Genomic DNA, 27,233 nt, shown 5'->3' with positions numbered 1-27,233 from the left:
AAATAGATGGAGAAGTATACCATGTTCATGGATTAGAAAATGAGTATACTACCCAAAGCAATCTATAGATTCCGTGCAATCTCTATCAAGCTACCAACGGTATTTTTCAGAGAACTAAAACAAATAATTTCACAATTTTTAGGGAAATACAAAACCCTCAAATAGCCAAATCAATCTTGAGAAAGAAGAATGTAACTGGAGGAATCACTGCCTGACTTCAGGCTATACTACAAAGCTACAGTCATCAAGACAGTATGGTACTGGCACAAAGACAGAAATATAGATCAACGAAACAAATAGAAAGCCCAGAGATAAATCCATGCACCTATGGACATCTTATCTTTGACAAAGGAGGCAAGAATATACAATGGAGAAAAGACAATCTCTTTAACAAGTGGTGCTGGGAAAACTGGTCAACCACTTGTAAAAGAATGAAACTAGAACACTTTCTAACACCGTACACAAAAATAAACTCAAAATGGATTAAAGATCTAAATGTAAGACCAGAAACTATAAAACACCTAGAGGAAAACATAGGCAAAACACTCTCTGACATAAATCACAGCAGGATCCTCTACGACCCACCTCCCAGAGTAATGGAAATAAAAGCAAAAATAAATAAATGAGACCTAATTAAAATTAAAAGCTTCTGTACAACAAAGGAAACTATAAGCAAGGTGAAAAGACAGCCTTCAGAATGGGAGAAAATAATAACAAATGAAGCAACTGACAAAGAATTAATCTCAAAAATATACAAGCAGCTCATGGAGCTCAATTCCAGAAAAATTAATGACCCAATCAAAAAATGGGCCAAAGAACTAAACAGACATTTCTCCAGAGAAGACATATAGATGGCTAACAAACACATGAAAAGATGCTCAACATCACTCATTATCAGAGAAATGCAAATCAAAACCACAATGAGGTACCATCTCATGCTGGTCAAAATGGCTGCTATCAAAAAGTCTACAAACAATAAACACTGGAGAGGGTGTGGATAAAAAGGAACCCTCTTACACTGTTGGTGGGAATGCAAACTAGTACAGCCACTATGGAGAACAGTGTGGAGATTCCTTAAAAAACTGGAAATAGAACTGCCTTATGACCCAGCAATCCCACTGCTGGGCATACACACTGAGGAAACCAGAATTGAAAGAGACATGTGTACCCCAACGTTCATTGCAGCACTGTTTACAATAGCTAAGACATGGAAGCAACCTAGATGTCCATCAGCAGATGAATGGATAAGATATACACAATGGAATATTACTCAGCTATTAAAAAGAATGCATTTTAATCAGTTCTAAAGAGGTGGATGAAACTGGAGCCTATTATACAGAGTGAAGTAAGTCAGAAAGAAAAATACCAATACAGTATATTAATGCACATATATGGAATTTAGAAAGATGGAAACAATGACCCTATATGTAAGATAGCAAAGGAGACACAGATGTAAAGAACAGACTTTTGGACTCTGTTGGAGAAGGCGAGGGTGGGATAATTTGAGAGAATAGCATTGAAACATGTATATTACCATATGTGAAATAGATTGCCAGTCCAGGTTCAATGCGTGAGACAGGGCACTCAGGGCCAGTGCACTGGGATGACCCTGAGGGATAGGACGGGGAGGGAGGTGGAATGGAGGTTCAGGTTGGGGAACACACGTACACCCATGGCTGATTCATGTCAATGTATGGCAAAAACCACTACAATATTGTAAAGTAATTAGCCTCCAATTAAAATAAATTAATTTTTAAAAAAGAAAAAAAAAGCAGAATGATTAAATGAATATTTACTTAATGTTGAAACTCAAACATTCATCTCACCCTACTTGGCTCTCAAAGCACTGGAAATCAGGTTTATATCTTTCATTAACACAGCCTTCTCTCTGGAATCTGATCAACTCACAGGAAAAGACCTAAAGATAATGAGGGTTCACTAGAAAATGATGGTATACACTGAAAGAGGGAATCAGAGGGCAGACAGACTGAAACTACAATCACAGACAACTAGCCAATCTGATCACATGAACCACAGCCTTGTCTAACTCAATGAAACTAAGCCAGGCCATTGTGGGTCAACCCTGGACAGCCGTGTCATGGTGGAGAGGTCTGACAGAATGTGGTCCACTGGAGAAGGGAATGGCAAACCACTTCAGTATTCTTGCCTTGAGAACCTCATGAACAGTATGAAAAGGCAAAATGATAGGACACTGAAAGATGAACTCCCCAGGTCGGTAGGTGCCCAACATTCTACTGGAGATTAGTAGAGAAATAACTCCAGAAAGAATGAGGGGATGGAGCCAAAGCAAAAATGACATCCAGTTGTGAATGGAACTGGTGATGGAAGCAGGTTCAATGATGTAAACAGCAATATTGCATAGGAACCTGGAATGTTAGGTCCATGAATCAAGGCAAATTGGAAGTGGTCAAACAGGAGACGACAAGAGTGAACATCAACATTCTAGGAATCAGCAAACTAAAATGGACTGGAATGGGTGAATTTAACTCAGATGACCACCATATCTACTACTGTGGGCAGGAATCCCTTAGAAGAAATGGAGTAGCCATCATGGTCAACAAAAGAGTCCAAAATGCAGTACTTGGATGCAATCTCAAAAATGACAGAATGATCTCTGTTCTTTTCTGAGGCAAACCATTCAATACTACAGTAATCCAAGTCTATGCCCCGACCAGTAATGCTGAAGAAGCTGAAGTTGAACAGTTCTATGAAGACCTACAAGACCTTCTAGAACTAACACCCAAAAAAGATGTCCTTTTCATTACAGGGGACTGGACTGCAAAAGTAGGAAGTCAAGAGCTACCTGGAGTAAAAAGCAAAGTTGGCCTTGGAGTACAGAATGAAGCAGGGCAAAGACTAATAGAGTTCTGCCAAGAGAACGCACTATAGCAAACACCCTCTTCCAACAAGAGAAGACTCCATACATGGACATCACCAGATGGTCGACACCGAAATCAGATGCATTATATTCTTTGCAGCCAAAGATGGAGAAGCCCTATACAGTCAGCAAAAACAAGACCAGGAGCTGACTGTGGCTTGGATCATGAACTCCTTATTGCCAAATACAGACTAAAAGTGGAGAAAACCACTAGACCATTCAGGTATGACCTAAATCAAATCCCTAACAATTATACAGTGGAAGTGAGAAATAGATTTAAGGGACTAGACCTGATAGACAGAGTGCCTGAAGTATTATGGACGGAGGTTTGTGACATTGTACAGGAGACAGGAATCAAGACCATCCCCAAGAAAAAGAAATGCAAAAAAAACACAAAATGGCTGTCTGAAGAAGCCTTACAAATAGCTGTGAAAAGAAGGGAAGCGAAAAGCAAAGGAGAAAAGGAAAGATATACCCCTTTGAATGCAGAGTTCCAAAGAATAGCAAGGAGAGATAAGAAAGCCTTCCTCAGCCATCAATGCAAAGAAATAGAGGAAAACAATAGAATGGGAAAGACTAGAGATCACTTCAAGAAAATTAGAGATACCAAGGGAACATTTCATGCAAAGATGGGCTCAATAAAGGACAGAAACGGTATGGACCTAATAGAAGCAGAAGATATTAAGAAGAGGTGGCAAGAATACACAGAACTATACAAAAAAGATCTTCACAATCCAGATAATCACGATGGTGTGATCACTCACCTAGAGCCAGATATCCTGGAATGAGAAGTCAAGTGGGCCTTAGGAAGCATCACTATGAACAAAGCTAGTGCAGGTGATGGAATTCCAGTTCAGCTATTTCAAATCCTGGAAGATGACACTGTGAAAGTGCTGCACTCAATATGCCAGCAAATTTGGAAAACTCAGCAGTGGCCACAGAACTGGGAAAGATCAGTTTTCATTCCAATCCCAAAGAAAGGCAATGCCAAAGAATGCTCAAACTACCACACAATTGCACTCATCTCACATGCTAGTAAAGTAATGCTCAAAATTCTCCAAGCCAGGCTTCAGCAATATGTGAACTGTGAATTTCCAGATGTTCAAGCTGATTTTATAAAAGGCAGAGGAACCAGAGATCAAATTGCCAACATCTGCTGGATCATCAAAAAAGCAAGAGAGTTCCAGAAAGACATCTATTTCTGCTTTATTGACTATGCCAACGCCTTTGTGTGTGTGGATCACAATAAACTGTGAAAAATTCTGAAAGAGATGGGAATACCAGACCACCTAACCTGCCTCCTGAGAAACCTGTATGCAGGTCAAGAAGCAACAGTTAGAACTGGACATGGAACAACAGACTGGTTCCAAATAGGAAAAGGAGTACGTCAAGGCTGTATATTGTCACCCTGCTTATTTAACTTATATGCAGAGTACATCATGAGAAATGCTGGGTTAGAGGAAGCTCAAGCTGGAATCAAGATTGCCGGGAGAAATATCAATAACTTCAGATATGCAGATGACACCACCCTTATGCAGAAAGTGAAGAGGAACTAAAGAGCCTCTTGATGAAAGTGAAAGAGGAGAGTGAAAAATTTGGCTTAAAGCTCAACATTCAGAAAACTAAGATCATGGCATCCAGTCCCATCACTTCATGGGAAATAAAATGCGGAAACAGTGGAAACAGTGGCTGACTTTATTTTCTGGGCTCCAAAATCACTGCAGATGGTGAATGCAGCCATGAAACTAAAAGTTGTTTACCCTTTGGAAGGAAAGTTATGACTATCCTAGACATCATATTAAAAAGCAGAGACATTACTTTGCCAACAATGGTCCATCTAGTCAAGGCTATGGTTTTTCCTGTGGTCATGTATGGATGTGAGAGTTGGACTGTGAAGAAAGCTGAGCGCCGAAGAATTGATGCTGTTGAACTGTGGTGTTGGAGAAGACTCTTGAGAGTCCCTTGGACTGCAAGGAGATCCAACCAGTCCATCCTAAAGGAGATGAGTCCTGGGTGTTCATTGGAAGGACTGATGTTGAAACTGAAACTCCAATACTTTGGCCACCTGATGCGAAGAGCTGACTCATTGGAAAAGACCCTGATGCTGGGAAAGATTGATGCAGGAGGAGAAGGAGACGACAGAAGATGAGATAGTTAGATGGCGTCACCAACTCGATGGACATGGATTTGGGTGAACTCCTGGAGTTGGTGATGGACAGGGAGGCCTGGCGTGCTGCGGTTCATGGGGTCGCAAAGACTTGGACATGACTAAGCAACTGAACTGAACTGAGAAAATGACTCATCTGGCTCACCCTACCATGAAGCTCAGAGTTGATAACCCCACTGACTCAGAATTTCCAGTCAGCTTTAGAGTGTCCTGCTTTTAAATATGAGTGTATGTCCAAGCCAGACATATTAGGGGAAATTCTCAATTATAAAATATTAGGGACAAAACCAGTACACAGAGGAAAATAACTTGGAGGCAGAGAAAAGCTGAAAAAAAAAAAAAAAAGCTATAATTACTATCTTTAGGAAAAGAAGATATTGCAGCATGAAATAGAAGCGGGAGACTAAATGAAGAATACTCAGAACAAAGAAGAGGTCTCAGAAATTAAAAACAAGATAGAAGAGATTTTAAAACTCAAAAGAAAGGGAGAAAAAGAGGGAACAAAATTTAAAAAAGAAGGAAAACAGGAGAGAACAGAGAATAAGTCAGAGAACCTTTCCAGAATCTCCAATATCTGAATAAAAGGAGTTCCAGAGAAGATGATGTTATCAACAAAATGACGGGAGGAAAGTTCTCAGAACTGAACTATATGAGTTTCCAGAGTGAAAGAGAATCACTGCAAGCTTCAGAGCACGTGTTTAGAAGACACTGTAGGTTCTTTGTCCAGATCTCCTGTACCTGCCCAGCACATTCAACTGCTTCCCTCTCGGGGCTCATAGCCCCTTTCTCTGGGGCAGCTGTGTCTCCTGGAAGGATCTGTCCACCACTCCAGCTTCTGCATAGAAAAGTTCACACCAATGACTGATGAGAAAGGTCTAGAGCCTTGCCCCCAAAAAGGAACCAATGTTTGTACAAGTTGTGCACCAGAGCAGTGCTGGGTACTGGCCAAAGCTAGCTTCCAGCCAAAACCACATCCTTAGCTCTTTTCCCTCATGTACCATCTCCTGAGATGAATCCCTCAATTAGTCACATGCACTCAAACTCCTGTCTCACTCTCAGTTTCCAGGAAACCCAACGGAAGGTGATAGGAAACAAAGAGGATTCTAAAAGCTTCCAGAGATAAAAAGTAGGATTATCCGAAGTCTCAAGAAGCAGAATGGCATTGGCTTTCTCAAACTTGGAGTCTGAAAGACAAGGGAGAGGTTCCTTAAAAATTCTGAAGGAAAATGATTTCCAACATGGAACGATGTTAAGTGCACGAGTGCATGTGTGCTCAGTTGAGTCCAGCTCTTCATGACCTCATGGACTGTGACTCAACAGGCTCCTCTGACCATGGAATATTACAGGCAAGAATACTGGAGAGGATTGCCAGTTCCTCCTCCAGGGGATCTACCAGACCCAGGAATCAAACCCATGGCTCCTGAGTTTCCTGCATTGGCAGGTGGATTCTTCACCACTGAGCCACCTGGCAAGCCCTACCCAAGATAAATGAAGGGGAAAAGAAAATTAAAGGATTTTGGATTTTTAGACTCCAAGATCCCCAAAAGTCTACCTCCGTTTCATTTTTTCTCAGAGATGGTTCACCAGAACAAGAAAGTACACCCAGGAAGAGACAGACATAGAACGCAGAAAATAGGAGACCCAGTGAACAGAAGAAGTGAAGAAAAACTTCAGGAAAATGAGGAAGGGCAATCCCAAGATGACAACTGTGATGAGGCCCACAGGGCAGACTCCAGGAGGGACCGTTTCACAGCATATAAAATTAATAGACTCTCTAATATACGTGAAGACATTGAAAGAGTGATACAATTGGGGGACGGTTTAGGAATATGGTAATGACAACTGCACAGGAAACTAAGCTCATGTAAAACCAAAACTGTTATTAACTTTAGGACAACAAATGTTTGTGCTGGAAGATAATCATACGTGACTCAGGTATGAAGTTTACAAAGTCATCAAGTACTACACATCAGTCTAACCAAAATTACAGTACACGGAGCCAAAAAAGTCTCTGTGTGGCAGAGGTAGGTGGGGATGGGAAAGAAAAATAAATCCTCATCTTCCATAGTTGAAAGTCAATAGATGATGCTTAACACTGAAAAATCAAGAATTGTACTTGAACCACAAGAAAGGCCAAAGGAGTTGAAAGGGCTTTGGAGACATGGTATATGGATGGGGAGAGGCTGCTGTGTTTTGGGGAAACTTTGTAGATACATTTGATTCTTTAAATGCTGTGCAGTATAACCTTGATTTTTAAAACTACATTAAAAATGAAAATGCCTCCAGGTACAGATGCCAGTGGACATAAACTAGATTACTGGATAAAATGCTGTGAGGAGGGCAGTTTTGACCAGTTGCTGGCATGGAGCCCAGATTGACGGAATATTTTTCTCAAGGGACCTAAGATGCTGACAGAAAAAGCTGACTCTGGCCCAGAGAGTGGAAGTAGAGTGATGATGATGTGTAAGAGGCATAAGAGTACCCTGACCCCAGGGGCAAAGTTGGAGCCTACTGCTGCTGCTGCTGCTGCATTGCTTCAGTCGTGTCCAACTCTGTGCGACCCCAGAGATGGCAGCCCACCAGGCTCCTCTGTCCCTGGGATTCTCCAGGCAAGAATACTGGAGTGGGTTGAGCCTGCTAGTTGGGAGGAAATTGAAAAGAGGCCGCATTACGGCTTCAGCAACTTGTGAACTCCCGTGTGATCACACTAAGATTAAAGCCAAATTAGAATTCCCACTTGTTTGTTTTCAAGACAACAGTCCTCACCCCCTTCAGAGTCCCCTCAGCTCACTGGGGGCATCTTCAAAGGCGTTTTCACACAGGCTCACAAATCTGCCAGCTACAGTCAACACACCTAAGCTGCCGTGGTCTTCCTTTCTGGTCCCTCACTGTCTAGTCCAGGCTGTCCAGAGGCTCATCCTTTCACTGAGTCTCAGTACTAAATTTGAAGGCTGTGGTCCTATGCTCTGTCACACTGGATTAGATATCAGTATACTCTGGACAAGATACCCAGAGTGATGCTGGTTGTCATGGCAATAGCTTTGAAGGGGGCTAGAAGTAAAGCACAGATGCAAATCTCAAATCTGACTTTTGGAGGCACCTTTCCTGTTTTCCTAGAAGATGGCCAAGAAATTTATCCCAAAGGTAATAAATGTGGGAGACCCACTGGGGGAGGCTCATGTCTAGTGGTGCCTCTTTGAGAATTACTCAGGGGAGGAAGAGGATTGCCTAGCTGACCAACATAGTTTCTCATTTTAAATAAGGCTACTGGCTAAATATTTCTTTCTTTCTATGTATCTATCTAGGCTCCCCTGAATAGGGGAGTGAGTGGCTCAGTGGTCAAGAATCCTCCTGCCAATGCAGAAGATGTGGGTTCAATCAGGAAGATCCCCTGGAGAAGGAAATGGCAACCCACTCCAGTATTCTTGCCTGGGAAATCCCATAGACAGAGAAGCCTGGCGGGCTACATTTCATGGGCCACAAAGAAATGGAAATGACTTAGTGACTAAACGACAACAACAACAACAACCTACCTATATTAATTAATTAATAATCAAGGGAAAATCCATTGGATTAACCAGAGGAACTACCAGCAGTTTCACTCAAATGGTGAATTGCTCTATTTCTTTAGAAAATGAATCAACTTACCTCAGTGCGATGGACATATCTATTGTGAGTTTGAAAAGCTAAGTAAACCAATAATAGGCTCACAGCTACTGATCTCAAGGGCCTGGACAGAAAACTTCACAGAACTTGTTTCTAGAGAACTGAATTCCTTTTTTACCTTAGCAAAAACCAAGACTCAGAGAGGATAGGCAACATGCCCAAGTCACACAGCAAGTAAATAGCAAGTCTCTATATTCCAAGTCTGGATATTTTTTGCCTCGAATTATCTGCCCGTTAAAGTGAGGCAACCATCTTTACAAACGTGTAAGGGTGAGTATATTCCCATATTTTCCTAAATCTATTATCAGACTTCTTGTGGGAGTCTGACAGCCATGGATTATTCATTTCAGACATGAGATGCTGATACAATCCAGCCTCCCCAGGATTAGATTCTTCTACCACAAGTAGGAGGGAATGGATGGGCAGGCAGGAGCAGCAACCATGGCTGCCCAGCATCCTACCCAGAGAGCAGATGAAGAGCTCTGGTGGGGGAGCTTAAGCTTGACCCCTTTGGCGAGGGCAGCTCATCAAGATTGATGGCCAGTGGATTCCACAGACAACATTCAATTACTGAATGACGCCTGAGAGCTTCAATCTCTCTCTTTTTTTTTCCCCCTCAAGTAACCCACCTCCTCTCTGAAAGCTTCCTAGTCTCCTCCACCCACCCACACTTAGATCTCTCCTTTCTGATGGTGGGCCTATCTCACTTCCCATTGCCCTAATCTGACAAGAAATCAAAGCTGTCAAATACCTTCCATTCATATACATTCTAGGACTACAGCAACTGTAGCTACTGACAGGAACAGAAATATTTAACCTGAATTATCCTGCCACTTAACTAGACATCTGTGATGGTTGGTTTTACATGTCAACTTGACTGGGTCCTGGGAGCACCCAGATATTTGGTTAAATATTGTTTCTGGGTATGTTTGTGAGAGCTTTCCAGATGAGATTAATATTTGAATCAGTAGACCAGGTAAAGTGGATGGCCCTCCCCGGTGTGGGCAGGCACCAACCAATCCTTTAAGAGCCTAGAACTAGCAGAACAAACAGGTGGAGGAAGGGAGGATGTGCTCTCTGCCTGATTCCTAGAGCTGAGGCACTGGTCATCTGCTCTGGGACTGGGGCTTACACCTGGTTCTCAAGGCTTTGGACCCAGGCTACAACTATGGCACCAGTTTTCCCGGGTCTCCAACTTTCAGACAGCAGACCTTAAGACTTCACAGCCTCCTAGTTATGTGAACAAATTTTTTATAAAACAGCACACATGCACACACACACACACACACACACACACACACATCTCCTATTGGTTCTCTTTCTCTGGAAAACCCTGATGAATACATCATTTGATTTTTAACTCCTCTAAAAGCTAGTCAAGAGTGGATATGTTTTTTACTAATTCCATCGTTTTGAAGCCTGTAAGAACACAAGGGGTTGAAAATGTCTTTTTCACAGGCTTTACCTACTGTCATTGTGGACTTCTGTGGTAGGATATTTATCAATACAAATAGTATCATAGAATAGTTAAACATTAAAGTTATTATCCCATGAATCAAAATCAATTCCAAGTGAGTAGAAATTCAATATAAAAATTCCAACCAACTACCAATGACGGAAACGTAATATTTTTCAAAATTCTAAACATAGGTGTAATTTACTAAGTATAGAAGACAAAGTAAGATTCTAAGCACAGACGTAACAGAATAATTAACAAGGGAAGAGACTGATTGATTTCACCACATTTTAGAACTAAAGGTGAAAAATAACTTTAAAGGCCAGGATAAACAAATATGGAATGGCTGAAAAAGAGAAAAAATTTCAACCCAGAGCTGAAATAAGTAGATAACAAAAACCAAAGATACTGGTAAAGAAAATTACTTGGACAAAAATTCCTCAAAGAAGATTTTAAAAAGTTGTTTGCAAATATTTATAGCCACTTGATTCATAATTGTCCAAAGAGGAAACAGCCCAACTGGCTAATGGATAAACAAATGGCGGTGCATTCGTACAGAAGAATACCATGCTGCTAGAAGAAGGAACAGTCGCTGCTATATGCAATAATATGGCAAAATCTCAAATATCATTATGCTGTGACAGAAACCACACCAAGGAACCATACAAACTTTATGATTCCATATACACGACATTCTGGAAGAAGAAAAACTGTAGGGACAGAAGACACATTAGAGAAAGCCAGGGACTGGCGATCTGGGGAGAAGATCGTCTACAAAGAGAATTTTGGGGGTGAGGGTGAAGAAAATATTTTATATCTTGACTGAGGTAGTAGGTACACGATTACAGACATTTGCCAAAGCCATACATCTGAAAATAATGAATTTTACAAAATACAACTATTACAAATATCCAATCCTGGCTAGGTTTCAAAGAATCTAGTGTTCTCATACAGTAATGTTGGTGATGTAAATTGGAATGACTCTTTTGGAAATCATTCTTGAAATATGTATCGAGTCATTAAATGTTTACTCTTTGATCTAGAAGTACCATTTATGGGAATCTATGCCAACGAAATTCTGAAAATGGATTGAACAATCATATTCATGGAATAATTTATCATAGATCATTAATAACTGAACAATTAGAGAAACTCAATTTTCAGTAGTGGGTGCATTGAATTATTATGGAAAATTTTATGGTGGTGTTATGCAAGAATTAAAATGATTGTTATAAAATCTATATAACCACATATACATATGGAAGTATATACATGATGTAACATTACTGAAGAGAGCCAAATACAGACTTATATGTGCATTCTAGAAAGTCAGTAAGTATAGTGGTTAAAAGCAGAGATCACTGAGCTAAGCTGGCTAGGTTCATGTCCCAGCCCTGTCACTTACCAGCTGTGACCATGGGTAGCTTACTTAATCTCTCTGAAGCTCATTTCCTCATTTGTAAATTAGGAAAAACAGTAATGGCTTCCTCATAGGTTTTTCTCCCCCAAGGGTTAAATAAGTTACTATCACATAAAACTCTTATACAAAAATTCCTGGCACAGAGAAAGCATTTTATTTAATGTTGTAATATATGTTTGCTATGCTGTTTTGTCTCTGCAAATGCAAAAGGGCTCGACAAAAATAACACAACAGTGTCATTCTGGTATATGTGGTTGTGTAATTATTAATTAGGATGGTTAAGATTGTGGGAACTTTTGTCTATTTTTTCCATTTTTGCATTTAAAAAATTATTTTGATTTTTAGAGGCTTACATAGATCTCACAACAGATTTATTTACCTTCAGATTTTATTAAACATTTTCCCAGATTTATTTTTTGACTTGCTTGTTAATGGATTTCCAAGCAACAGTGTGACTAAAGAGCTAAAAGGATATGTATACCAATGACCCATGTAAATTCCATTGAAAGAAGCACTCTGAAAATAGGAAACATCACAAAATGGTTTGAGGGTAATCATATCCATGGAAATACTAATTAAGAGTATTTACTTCGTTAAATGATCAGAAGGTGCCCAATTTTCAAGAGCAGAAAAATGATGAATTAAGTTACAAGATAGCTACCCAAAGGAATATTATCAATAATTTAAATTATGATTGTAAAGATTATATAGCCATATATACACATGGGAATGTGTAGGAACAGAAATGTCAAGGGAAGAGAGTTAAATATCTTTGTCTTGAAACAAAGCTTAAGATACGTAAGCAAAGGATGGACTCTCTCTTGGTTCCCCATGCTCCTTGCTTTCTTGGAATTTCTTTCTCTGGTATGGGAGATTTGGAAGATCTTACCTACAGCCAACATTGTGTCTCTGCTTTGTCTCTGTAGAGCTGGTTTACACATAAGATATATGCTGGGTGGACACAGGGCTTAAGAGTCCCTACCTCGGTGCCTTCTGCCTGTGTGTTCCGGGCAGCACTGGGAACCAAGCCTGGACCTGAAACGAATCTAGGGAAATTTATGCTGACACTTGGTTCCACATCTGGAAATGCTGAGGGTCAGTCATGATTCTCAGCATTGCGGTCATTCTCTTCTTCAGCAAAACATCAACATACCTCGCAGGCAAGCACTCTTCTTTCCAGACGCCCAGGGCATTCCAGCAATTGACTTTCTGAAAACAGAATGGGTTTGCACGTTCAGCCCAGAAGGTGAAATTTTCCAGTGTCTTTGGCTGGAAAAATCCAGAGCTGCGTAGATCTGCTACCAGTTAGTTTCTGGTCAAAGGAGACATATTTTACATAGTACTCCCTAGATTAAATAGGCTATTTGAAAACCTTTTTCTACCAATACTTGATGTGTCTTTTAAAAACTGATTAAACTTGACAATTTAAATCTTGTGTCTCAGACCTTCCTGAAGTGAAAATGTGAAAAAGAAACAAACAGAAATTTTATTAAAGTTAGAAGACCAATGGAAAATAAAAGTCAAAGGAACTTTTTACCATTATTTTGCATAAAAGAAAATGGTGAGCTGAAGTGAGTGTCTATGTCACAATTTAAAGAGAATTGTATTTATATCTTGTGCTATCTTTTGCTTCATGGCTTGTGTAATTTGTCTTTCAGCAGGGAGGAAAAAAACATTGCTTGTTTATGCCTTGACCTAGATAGAGGAAAGTGACTTCAGTGGGAAGGTTTTAACATCATGAAGTACTTTGTCAATCAGTAAGCTGCTTTTCAAAAGTGCTTGTATGATTACACCCCTTTATTTTTCAATGTGGTAATTATTTATAGGGCCAGTTGTAGGTTTAACTCTGGTAAAACGATTGCTGGGAGGGCTCCCAGCCCTTAGCCCAAGCACAATACTGCTCTGTCAGGCCTCTGCACAGATGTTTGTTCATATGGATCCGGACTCAGCTGTGTGTGCGAGTGTGTGTGTGTTAGCAGTGGCAAGGGTTACTCTTAATCGGGTTTTCCTAGAACATGGAGAACACAAAGTGATCCTCTTTATTACTCTGTGCCAATAAGATGCTTCTGACCCTCTGGGCAATACAAACCTCCCACCCACTGCCCACCCAAATGGGAAACCGGTGGGGTTTTAATTCACCGTGGCTGCGGAAAATAGACCACCCCTGAGAAAAGCACAGTCAGGTTGTGTGGGGTTACGAGATCCTCATCAGATATAGACATCCAGGCCTCCTGTTCCCTGACAAAGCAGGAGTCAGGAAAGCTTTGAAAATCTGCTTTGGCCTAAAGCGCAACTTATGTTAGGCAAGTAGACACGCTGTAAAGGCGAACATCTGACCCGGCACTCTAATGCAGCTGTTCCTGAGACCCGGCGTGGTCCACCAAAGATGCACCTAACCGAGAGGTTAAAAACACGGACTTGGGAGCCTGCCTTCCTGGGTCTGGACTCTGCTCTGCAGCTTATGAGCTGGGGAACCTTGGGCAAATTACTTAACCTCTCTGTTTCTTTTCTGTAAAAGGGAGATGCTAATCACACCTCAGAGAAGGCAATGGCACCCCACTCCAGTACTCTTGCCTGGAAAATCCCATGGACAGGGGAGCCTGGTGGGCTGCAGTCCATGGGGTCGAGAAGAGTCGGACACGACTGAGCGACCTCACTTTCATTTTTCACTTTCATGCATTGGAGAAGGAAATGGCAACCCACTCCAGGGTTCTTGCCTGGAGAATCCCAGGGACGGGGGAGCCTGGTGGGCTGCCGTCTATGGGGTCGCACAGAGTTGGACACAACTGAAGCGACTTAGTAGTAGTAGTAATCACACCTACTTCATAGGGCTAGTAAGAGGACCTTTATTTGCAGAGTGCTTAAACCTATGCCTGGTCAGAGTTAGATCAATGCGTGCTGAATAAAATGAACACATTTGCAGAAATGATTTCATTTCCAGTGCCACTTCTTTCCATCCGTGGATTCTATTTGATTTAAAAACAGTAGTAGTTTCCTTACTTGTCCCAGATCTATTGTTTTTGACTTTCAACTTAAATGTATTTAGGGGGGACAACTTTGGCTTTGGAAGCAAAAACATTGAACAGAGATCATGCATTCATTGAAGAATATGGGTTAAAATATGAATTCAACACTCAACTGTGAGGACTTGAGAGAGTTTCCTAAGTTCTCTGAACTCAATTTATTCACTAGCAAATTGGGAATAATATGAGCCTCTTAGGATTATGAAATTAATAAAAGTTATTGTGGAAAGTACTTGGCAGATAGTCCAGTTGGCGTGACTGGGGCGATACACAGTTGGCTGTGGTAGAGGGAGGGAGAGTTCTCTTCCTGATAAGATTCAGCCTTTATCTTTTTACTTTAACCTGCCTGCATTTAACTGGTTTTCTTACAGTTTTTGAAAACCTGGTCAAGGATTCATACTAGACTGGGGGTGGCGGGGAGGTGATATTATGTAAACCGCTGAGCCTTTCTATTCTTTGAGTATTGTTACTATTAATATCTTTCTTAAATCATAAATTTATCCGTTCAGTTAATGTGAGTCACCCTTCTAATGATATTTGTAAGATCCAAAGACAAAGAGCTGGTGAAAATTATATGTATTGGTAAGAATATGTTGAGAAAGTACATTTCAGGAAACTCCTCTGGATATGGGGTTGTGGCCCTTTAAGATTTTCAACAAATGTTGAATTCTCTCCTACTTTGGCTGTTTTCAAAACATCACGTCCTTAGGCAGATGTCACCTGGAGCTTCTTGCCTTTTATGACAGGTTTTATTCGTCTGAAAGATGAGTTTTTTTAAGAGAGAGTTTTCTATATCTTATTTTCAATTAAAAATCTGGAGGAGTCAAAATTAACCAGGATTTTCAGCTGCCCAGCGCTTGTGTCACATATGCTCTTTCTTAACAAAGATTTTTTTTTTCTCCTCAATGTCAAGTTTAAGACCCCAAATCCTCCCCTAAACTCTATTTCAAATATTGAGCAAGTTACTCTCCGTGGGGTTTGCTGACGCAGGGGCGCCTGTGTTTGTTTTGACAAAGGAACGGCATTTCTGAGTCCTGTTCCTTCACTCTCGGAATGAATCCCCGGAGACTTTAGCAAACCGACAAATTGTCTCTCCTGGAGAGAGGAATCCAATAGTCGTTACTGTGTTAGCCACTGGGTGCCCTGGTCACAGAGACACATGCAAAGCCCAGGCCAGGGGAGGGGGCCTGAGTGGGGCTGGGATCCCCCCACCCCAGAGGCAGTGCTCAGCCTCAGAGACATGGTGTCTTTTTTCTAAATGGCTTACAATCAGCCTTATGCTTTACGATGCTCCACCCAAAACTAAAAAGGTTTCCGTAGTCAGGCACACTAGGAGAATCTTAAAGAGTGTTGCAGATCGTGTTCCTTTCTCAGAGTCACAAGACACATTAACATATTCAGTTTCTTAGTAAAGAAATTTAACTTCTTCTCATGCTACCTGGAATTGTTTAACCTGGAAGCCCATTTTTTCAATATTATCTGATTGAAAACCTAAGAACTTGAGGTCCCCTGGATAATACTGTTTTACATGAAAAATGCACACATGAAATTAGGAGTTTGGGATTAACAGATAAACACTACTATATATAAAATAAACAACAAGGACCTACTGTGTAGCAAAGGGAACTATTTTCAATACCTTGTGTGTGATAACCTGCAATGGAAAAGAATCTGAAAAAGAATATATATCTCATCTCTCTTGAAATACAGGGCAGCCTTTTTAAAAATATTCCACAAGGCTCAGCAAGATCCGACTCCTGCCTTCAGTCAGATTTCAACTTTTCTTGTCTCCCGTGTTAGAATCTAGTCATTCGTTACTTGCACTGTGTTCCCACAATACAGTCTCTGTGATCCCCTCTCTTAAAACTCATCAGCCCATTCCATTCAATCACCCAGTTTCCCTGACCCTGACCCTGACCCCAGTCCTTTACCTAGCTGCTTTCCCCTCATCTCATGTGTCACAGTCTAGACATCATTTCTTCCAAGAAGCCCTCCCCGGCCCTTCCACAAAGCTGGATGGGCTGACTCTTCTCTGGCATCCCTTCACAGCTCTGCTACCCACTTCATAGCATTCCCTATGCTTCACTATAATTGAGTCTCTGCACTGATCTGTCTCCCACTTTGGCCTGTAAATTTCAAAGGGGCTAAAGCTTTTTGTGTTGCTCCCCACTGTACCCCCAGGTCCTGGCTTAGGACCTCTACTGTGGCAACTGTTAATAAATACATGATGAAGGAAAGGATCAGTCAGTGGATCCAACTCAGCTTTGCTGCCACGCGTAACCGTAAAATTCTATCACCAGATCCCCGAATCTCAAATTCTCATTCCCCAGGGAGGAATCTCTCAGATGAATGGTATAATACAATCCAAGACACAGTCTCTGAAATTATCTTCCTCAGGCTTTCAGAAGGTGTGAGGCAAGCGGTGGAGGCTTCCTTTTATTGACAAAAATCAAGTACAACCTCCTGTCAGCTCTTTTTATGCTGGCCTCAGCCAGTTAGGGCCAGGCTTCCTCCCATCAGACTTCTTAAATAAATCATCAGATTCAAAACTCTTGAATTGGGCCTAAGCATGGCTTCCCAGAAACCTGCTTCCCGTTTTCATGACAAATCATGCATGTTCTAGGGCTCTGAGAATCCACTTTATTTATTTTTTTTGTCTCATTGCATAATAAAAGACAGGCACACAGAATCACACACAGACTCAAAAGCAACCTTATTCTCTTCTGTTCTTGTGCAAACTGAACCGAAGCCTCACTCAGCAGCCAAATTCATATTCTAATAAGATGACAAGAAACTATTTCCCTAATGCAATCATGAATCAGTCTGTGTCAGACAGAACTGTTCCCCACAACGCCCTTCCTGGTTGGAAAGCAAAACATGTAAGCTGGACGGTTTCAGAGAAACAAATTGCTTCTGGCTGCAATGAGATGACTGTATAGTTGACCAAGGAAAACATGCAAACACACAAAAACACCCCTATGAGATGAATTACTTGAAATTAGCAGGCCTACATTCCTGGGGCCAGATAGCAAAACTATTTTACCCCCTTAAGACATGATGCTAGAGTTAGTCAGACATTTCCAGAATTTACGCTCTGTGGAAAAATATGTTGACCCCATTGCAGAAAACTGCTCTAAGAGAGACATGTTGTAAGCACATCCGCAGCAGAATAAAGGTTTTCAGTGGTAGTAAGGGGTGGCTCTCTCACAGGCCCTGCTGCCGCTTCAGTGACCGGAATTGTGGAAAGAGTTTTAAGGTCATGGGGGTGGCTCAGAAACAGGATTGTAAAATAACTCCACTCAATGTCTGGAGCCATGACCATATGCTTTAACTTTTCCATTCTCTGGGATGTCCAAATGCAGCAAGGTAATCTACTTCTTTCTGTACTATTGGCTACCCAGCTGCCAAAGCTCATTCTTTGCTCTCTGTAACCATCGGGGTATTAATACAAGTTAAAGGGTATCAAAGAATGTAGGGGATGACTTGTAGGGAATACTGGTAGCTGCTAAAATAGATAACCTCCAGATGTCTTTGACTTAATACAGTGGAAGTTCACAAAGACCAGTGGCTCAGGGTGGGCGTATAGGGAGGTGCCATGCAGTTATTCAGGGACAAAGGTTGATTGAGTTTCCACCATCAGAATACATCTTCCAAAGTCCCCAGGGGCATTGCTGTCAAGTCAGCCTATGGATAAAGACAGAAAGTAGGCGATACTATGAAGTGTCTATGGGCCAGGACTGGAAGTGGCACAACGCACTTCTACCCACAGAATTTGGGCACTTGGCCCCATGTAACTACAAGGGAAGACGGACAACGGGTCTGTCTGTCTGTGGGCTCAAGAAGTAGAGGAAACAGGTTTTGGTGAACACACACCATTCTCAGTGTCTGTCCAACACTTTAGTCATTGAATATCCATTTCACTTTTTCTCCCCAAGGGAGGCAATCCAAAGTCCCATCCAATTATTTTCAAAGTCCAGGACCCCCAAAGGAATGCTGACTCCCCCTTATTATCTATCGATCATGACCAAATGTGGTCCTTATGATTCAATCACCTATGAACTCATCTCTCTCTCACACACACACACACCATTATACAGTGGGGAGGGAGATAGAATAACCACAATGAAACTTCCATTCACAAATAGAAAGCATGGGGAATACTCAGCATAATTATGCCATAGCAATGATGGAATTTTGCTGGACAGGTATTAGAAAAATCTCTATCCTGAAGATAGAACAGGTTTCTTGATTAGACCCTGATTTTGCTATGAGCACATTAGACAGAAGTCTATTTTTCTCCATAACTCATGGCTCCACCCTATGGGACATTCTTCCATGTCCACCATGGCCTCCTTGGCTACATCTGAAGTGGACATTGGAAAGAATGCCCTTTTAGGGATTGCCCAGACGTGAAAACATTCCTGCAGGTTCAAATTGTGAGGTCCAAATGTTATCTTATGCATTAAACAGGAAAAGGCATTTTTAGTCTAGTTTCATGGTTATTTATTCATATTTCTTTGGTAAAATTTCCTCAAAAAGAGTAATGTTTCCCATCTCTCTGCCTCCTACGAGTTGCAAACATCAGTTTTCAGATTTCATTCTATAGTCTGATACATTTCTTTGCTCTCTTGCTCTCATGACTCTCTCAACATAATGGCAACCAACTTCAGGCCATCCAGCTTGGATCTAAAAAGCCATATAATCTGATCTTTGCTATAAATCTGCATCTTAATAAACCAATGTAGTTCAAAGGGTTTCTCCATCTTATGTCCTAGTGTTTGGAGTCTAAAAGCAGATGGATTTTTTAATCTTTCAGTATTCAAATATCTGGACTCCTTAGATCCATTGTTATTTATGATTTCAAATCAGCAAATCCTAGTCTGAACGTATTTCTTTCTTCTAATAATACATCCAGTCACAACAACCACACACTTTTAACATTCTGTCTTCCAAACATTTTCCTTGAAGTTAAAGAATTGGTAGCATGGTCTTCCTGCCACAAGAGCTCAGGCACAGTTTTAACAAATGTGTTTGTCACTGTAAGACTTGGGTCACTATATGCCAACCTCCAATATCACTGCCTGCCATTTGACGACTAAAACTTTGTCATTTGATTTAGTTGGACCATTTAGCCCACTTATATTAGTGTAGTTAATGATATATTGGCATTTTTATTTACCATAGTACCATTTATTTTATATGTAACCCATATTTTTTTCTCTTTTCCTGCTTTTTTTGATTAATAATTAATCATAATTTTTATCTTTATTGTTCCATTTTCTCCTATGTACATTTTACAACTGGTTTAATGATAATTTACATGTCAAAATGTTTCCTTAACTTACCATTATCTAAATTATTATTTTTATGAATTCCTATACAATGCCAAAACTTCAGAAAACTTTAACTACATTTATAATATTTTCAACTTTTGCATTAATGCTATCCTAAACTTTAATTCTCTATATATACAGAAATATATATGATTAATACTATACATATTAATATCATATATAATCATATATTGTTGTTGTTCAGTAATTAAATCATGTCCGACTCTCTCATGACCCCATGGGCTGTAGCCTGCCAGGCTCCTCTGTCCACGGGCTTTCCTAGGCAAGAATACTGAAGTAGTCTTTCCCTTCTCTAGGGGGGTCTTCTCAACTTGAGGATCAAACCCATATCTCCTGCCCTGGCAGGTGGATTCTTTACCACTGAGCCACAAGGGAAACCCCATGATCATATGTAGCATAGAGTTAATATTTATTTAAAATTTATTTAAAATTACAAATTTCAGTTCAGTTCAGTCGCTCAGTCATGTCCAACCCTTTGCGACCCCATTAACCGCAGCATGCCAGGCCTCCCTGCCCATCACCAACTCCCTGAGTCTACCCAAACCCATGTCCATCAAGTTAGTGATGCCATCCAACCATCTCATCCTCTGTTGTCTGCTTCTCCTTTCATCTTCTATCTTTCCCAGCATCAGGGTCTTTTCCAATGAGTCAGCTCTTCGCATCAGGTGGCCAAAGTATTGGAGTTTCAGCTTCAACATCAGTCCTTCCAATGAACACCCAGGACTGATCTCCTTTAGGATGGATGGGTTGGATCTCCTTGCAGTCCAAGGGACTCTCAAGAGTCTTCTCCAACACCACAGTTCAAAAGCATCAATTCTTCTGCACTCAGCTTTCTTTATAGTCCAACTCTCACATCCTTACATGACCCCTGGAAAAACTATAGCCTTGACTAAATGGACCTTTGTTGACAAAGTAATATCTCTGCTTTTTAATATGCTGTCTAGGTTGGTCATAACTTTCCTTCTAAGGAGTAAGCGTCTTCTAATTCATGGCCTCAGTCACCATCTGCATTTATACATTTGTATAACAGCAATTCTGTCACCTTTATTTCAATTTTATTACAATTTGGGCGTTTCCTGCAATTATTTTCATTTTGTCACAAGAACTCTCTTTAGAATTTCTCTTATTGAGGTTTGTTGGCAAATGAATTCTCTCATTTTTCTCTTTTCCCCTTGACTTTTGAAGAATATTTTGTCTGGATATAACATTCTGGGTTGATAGTTTTTCTTTCAGCCCTTTAAAAATATCTTCATTGTCTTGAAGTTAATTATTAGAGTAATTTTTGCTCCTCTGAAGGTAATACGCACTTTTTCCTAGCTCTTTCTGAGATTTTTCTCTTTGTCTATAATTTTCAACTATCTTACTACGATGCATCTGTATGTGGGGTTTTTTTTTTCCATATTTATTTTGCTTGAGGTTCAAAAAACTTCCCAAATCTATGGGTCAATATCTTTCATCAGCTTGGGAAATGTTTTTAAATATTATGTCTTCAAATATTCTTTTGTCTTACTCTTTCTCTGACCAATTATTTCTCTCCCCTCTTTTCCTAGTACTCCAATCACATGTGCCCTCCCTGTCGCAATCATCTTTCCTGCAGTCTCATTCTTTTTTTTCTCTCTGTGCTTCTGTTTGGTTATTTTCAATCACCCTGTTCCCATATTTCACTTTATCTAAACTGACATTAAGCCTATCTAACAGGTTCTTAATTCCAGGTATTGTTCTTTGCTCCTGGAATTTGATTTTATTCTTTCTTACAAATTCCAAATCTCTGGTGAAATTCTTTTATCGTATATTTTCTCTACCTTTTCCCCTATTTTTTAAAATACAGTAGTCATAGTTATTTTAAATTTCTAGTTAGCTACTCCAATGTAGGACTATTTCTATTATTTATTTTATTTCTTGATTTTTATTCTTGTCACGCCCTCTTGTGCCATGACTAATAGTTTTTCTGAATGAAGGAGGGACATTGCATATTAAAGGGTGTAGAAGCTCCATGTGATGGCAAGTTCCTTCAAAGAGGGTGCACCCTACCTTTCACTAGGCCAATAAATGTGGTGTTCTATGAAAGCTCTATTGTAGTTCTTGTAATTTTAATATATTTATTTTTTATTGGAATATAATTGCTTTACAATGAAGTGTTGATTTCTACTGTGTAACAATGTGAATCAGTCATAAGTATACATATATCCCCTCCCTCTTGAGCCTTCCTCCCAAACCCCCCATTCTTCCTCTCCAGGTCATCAATGAGCATCAAGCTGAACTCCCTGTGCTACATGACAGCTTCCTTCTAGCTAGCTATTTTACACAAGGTAGTATATATGTCAGTGATACTCTCTCAATTCATCCCACTCTCTCCTTCCCCCTCCCTGTGTCCATAAGTCCATCCTCTACATCTGTGTCTCTATTCCTGCCTTGCAAATAGATTCATCAGTAGTATTTTTCTAGATTCCATATACATGCATTAACATATGATATATTTGTTTTTCTCTTTCCATCTTACTCCACTCTGCATGAGAGGCCCTAGTTTCATCCACATCACAACTTATTTTCCCCTGACAGGGGTTTTCAGCTGAGAGGCTGGTATATTCTACACACTCTATCTTCCTGGCAGGTCCTGAACATGAATCTTGGCCTTGCCAGATGCTGAAATTCTGCTCTGATTTTCAAAGGCGCTTGACCTCCTGTGGCCTCCCATCCAGTACAGCCCCCCGTTTATGCAGAAGTCCTGAGTGAGGAGCTGGTCAGCTGCTTGAGGCTTCAATTCTCTTCGAAAAGATGCAACCCACCCCCAGGAGATATCCTCACCATGCACCAGCTATTATTGCTCCAGATGCCAGCACTCTGAACCACCCAACACAGAGCATTCCTTGCTTATCCAGTTGCCATCTCACTACCACTGCAGCCAGAAATTTCAGATGATGTCTGCCACATTACACAAGCTTGTGGATACTCTTCTCCTTTTCTTATAATTTTTAAATTTTGTTTATTTTTGGTTGTGCTGGGTCTTCATTGCTGCACAGGTTTTTCTCTAGTTGCAGCAAGCTAGGGGCTACTCTGTGGTTGCAGTATGCAGGCTTTTCATTGCGGTGGCTTTTCTTGTTGCAGAGCGTGGGCTCTAGGGCGCTTGGGCTTCAGCAGTTGCAGCACATTGGCTCAGTAATTGTGGTTCCTGGGCTCTGGAGCACAGGCTCAATAGTTGTGGCACACAGGCATAGTTCCTTTACAGCATATGGGATCTTCCCAGATCAGGGACTGAACCCATGTCTCCTGCATTGACAGGCAGATTCTTTACCACTGAACCACCAGGAAAGCCTGATACTCTACTCCTTTGATGGCTGTCAACAAAATCCAACATGGCTTTTCTTCTCTCACAAGCAACAGAAACAAATCTTTAAATAAGGCCCTAACAGACTTCATCTAAGAATTATCAACTGTTCCTCAATGTAGAATTTTACGTGTGACATAGAACAGAGCTTTAGTACTAGACCAATTTTTTTTTTCTATTCCTGGAATTTTATTCTAAGACTCTCCCATGAGTGCCACTGGGAAACATAGCTCAACTATCTGCAAAAGCTCGAGCCCTGCTGGTAGGAAAGAATTAAACCCACACTTGACTTCTTGATGAATGAAATAACAAAATACCTTTATCCGCCTGTCACTTGCAGCCAAAAGCATTCTGGTTCATGCCAATTTAAGCATGGCACAGCAGCCATGATGGAAATCAACATCTCAGAGGCACACATCCAAAAGCACAGACCTCTTTCTAGTTAGGAAATAATGTGGGCAAAAGAATCAAGAGTTGGTCATTTCCTTTGTGTGGACCTGATTCCAAATGAGCCAACCTCCCTCTTGCATTGAAGTGAGGTTTCATGGCTATAGACAGAAATATTTGAAACCATACATCAAATTGTACTAAACACCATTGCTTCCAGATTGCTACGCTGTAGGTAACAGGCCTGGGAAGAACCACAGGAGGAATTACAAAGTAAGGAAGGCAAACAGAATGCCTGCTAGGAGTCAAGTGCTTTAGGCCACATGTGTCTCGTTATGGGTCGTGACTCATTAGACCAACTGCTGCTCTCCTTTGCCTCATTTTTTCCACAGGAGGATAGAGAACTGCTAGAGACTATCCTGCTGCTGCTGCTGCTGCTGCTAAGTCGTTTTAGTCGTGTCCGACTCCTAGCAACCCCATGGACTGCAGCCTACCAGGCTCCTCCATCCGTGGGATTCTCCAAGCAAGAGTACTGGAGTGGGGTGCCATTGCCTTCTCGGAGAGACTATCCTAACATCCTTTTTTAAGGACTATTTCTTTTTGCATCTATTCATTCTCAGCCAGATACATTTCTGGTTAGCTCAACACCAATTTACCATGAAATGATAAGGCACATGGTGCTTCCTAAATTCTCACCTCAGAAGGTGGAGTATTTGCAATCAGCATCCTCAAAGAATTCTTTAAAACTCCAAAATCCAGGCTACTTTGAAATATTATTGATCTCAGTGCAGGGAAGAGGAAGGGGCGGGGGGGTGTCTTTATGAAGGCAGAACCTTTTCCTAAAGCATTGATTTGAATAGTTTAGCTTCAAAACCAAGATGGAATCACCAGAGAGAATCTACTGAGTGGAGGGCCTAAATTCATGTCTACAATAAGATAATCACTACCATCTGCTAAACATGTTCTATAGGCCAGGCACTGTGCTAACCTCTTTATTGGCGCTATCTCTTGCGAACATCACCATTCAGGGTGGTTTTGGTATCCTCAGTTTACTGATCAAAACACTGAGATTTCAAAGAAAATAGATCAAATAACTCACCCAAAATATGCATAAAGTAGATTAGAAATAAATGAAACAACAGTTCAAACACAGTGATAAATGGCAATGAATATACAGCACCATTTGAGGGGAATCAGTGAAAAGAGACCTTGTTCAGGTTAAAGGGGAGAAATCTCTCTTCAACTGCAGCCCTTTTTGGTGTGAGGGAACCCAAGCCCAGTTTTTCCAGATCTCCAGTCTTTCAAGAGAAAGCAGAAATCCAAATTGTTATGTGAAATTGAAATCTTATTGTTAAATGTTGGCAGCTATTAAAAAGTTTTTCAGCTCTCTGCAGCCAAACAAAATACAGCTGTGGGCTGGCTTCAGCTTGTAGACCGCCTGTTTGCAGACTCTGTCCTCTGTCCTGGGCAACTGGGGATCATTTGGGGTTCTTTTGTTCTCTTAAAGAAACATGGCTCCTTCCACAGGCCAGCGAGTTTTAAATGATCATTAATGGTTCAACATTAAGGCATAGCCATTACCGGCCCACCCACCTAAGGACCCTGAGAAGTACAAATATCCATGACATTACTCCTGGGAACACCCCTATGTAATTTGTGAAATCATTACCCTGTGTGACTTGAGGGATCTGAGTTGATGTGGGGGTACTCAACGAAGAAGACACAAGATTTTAAAAAAGGAAAAAATGAGCACCCAGAGAAGACACTAGAGCACCCTGCTGAGTGCTGCCCACCCCCGTGCCCGGGTGTCTGTTTTCACCATCTAAACCCCTAAAATCCCCCATTCAGAGCCTCAGCCCACCATTCGTCATTTCTGATTTCTCTCCTCTGAGCAGATAAGGACGGCCCAAGGCCTCTCAGTGTGTTTTACATCAAAGGCCACTGAAGGGTCCTGACAGGCTGGATGTCAGGGCTGCAAGTAAACCATTAATCACTCTGCCATTTCATGGACATACTTTTCCCAGGGGGCACGAACTTTCTCCAGGTCACTAATATAAACCACATCTTCCCTGAGCCAGCGGGGGAGGCAAAGTGGGTGTCAAGGCGCAGAGAGCAGGTTCATCATTGACACACCATTATTTTCTCTTAACCCCACAGGTCATTACTATAGTCCCGGGGGATTGTAAATGGTCAATTAAAAAGGAGATGGTTGAAATGAATTAAACAAATGAAGTCACAGTTTCAGGGAACATGTATACCTCAGGGCAGCTGCTGCCAACCCTCCCAAACTTTTCACCTCTAGATCAAGTACTGAAAGAGGCCACAGGGACATAACAGGACATGCACAATTTTGCCACTGACCCAAAGCAACAAGCCTTTGGCAGACCCACAGAGTCTGATTTCCAAGAAGTAGAGTCAGGGAGAAGGCATAAGATGCCTTTCCAGAACAAGTTTCTCCTTTGCACAATGAAGTCAGGATCACCTGACCAATGAGGCTAACTTGGCCAACACACCCACTAAAGGCCAAGTCTTCAGTGCAGATTCATTCATTCACTGAGCTTCTCCTGGGGCAGCACAGTGAGGCCCTGCTCTTGTGGCATCGACATTTCCATTGGGGCAGGCAGCCGATGAACAGACCAGCCAAACTTGGATAGTGAGAATGCTATAAAGAACATAAAATAGAAAGGTGGTGTCAACAGTGATGCCTGTTGTAGCTTGAGTAGCAAGAGGAGAGCTTTCATTCACTCAGTAGCTAAACAAGGTAGTAGTCATGGAGGGTTACCAAAGAAAGAGAAGGAGTGATGGTTCTGTTTGAAGGACCTTATGTGTAGCTGGAGAGATGAGAGAAGAGTGTAAGTGTTCAGAGGAAATTATGAATATGCAAAACCTACATGTAAACCTGGAAGCATGGGACAGTGTTTCCTTCACAAGGCAGTGACTGGAGCAAGCAACAGCAAGGAAGGACAGGTTTCTCAAAAGATGAGTCTTAGCAACTGGGAATAAATTGTGCATCTGGTTGTACGGGGTGGGGGGCGATGGGGAAGAGCCTTGAGTCCTTAACACTAAGACACTGGGAACAGGGTCAGATTTTGGTACCAGGCTAAGATTCCCAAGCTGAATTGTAAGGCAGAGGAGATAACAAGGTACCAGCCTGAGGCCAGATTTGGGAGGAAGGACAGAAAGAGAAGTAATAGTACCTGAGCCTCCAAAGTGCCACCCGCCTCCCTGAGGGTCTTCTACTTTCTGCCCTCTCTAAATCCACACTAGCCTCTCACCCACACTCACCTGGGCTCTGCTGGCCCATGGGGACTTTGCACTCGCCAATTCTTCTGTTCAGAAAGTGCCTCTTTCACATCCTCCCATGTCTGGCTCCTTCTTGTCAACTAGATCTTGGCTCAACCATCTCCTTCTCTGGGAGGCTGTGGCTGGTCTTCCTACCCAATTCCTTCCCGTCCCCTTGCCTTGACATATTCTTTTCAGAGCATTTTACTATCCAGCATCTTTTATTCCCTTATTTGTTTCCTTGTCTGTGTCTG

At 41.3% G+C, this 27,233-nt stretch overlaps 1 long non-coding RNA gene across 1 annotated transcript in view; it reads left to right on the top strand.

Annotated features, from left to right (window-relative positions):
• The window catches only part of LOC147370676 (uncharacterized), a 30,503-nt gene extending 5,381 nt beyond the window's left edge, over positions 1 to 25,122 (top strand). Inside the window, exon 3 of the long non-coding RNA XR_015166151.1 lies at positions 24,090 to 25,122. This is a non-coding gene — a long non-coding RNA (uncharacterized LOC147370676). The remainder of the gene's footprint in view (positions 1 to 24,089) is intronic.
• Positions 25,123 to 27,233: the final 2,111 nt, after the last annotated feature.

The sequence above is a fragment of the Bos grunniens genome, chromosome 6, assembly GCF_055505025.1.
Source record: "Bos grunniens cultivar Pamir isolate PY7600 chromosome 6, Bosgru_T2T1.0, whole genome shotgun sequence".
NCBI lineage: Eukaryota > Metazoa > Chordata > Mammalia > Artiodactyla > Bovidae > Bos > Bos grunniens.
This window is presented reverse-complemented; position numbering and strand designations above follow the sequence as displayed.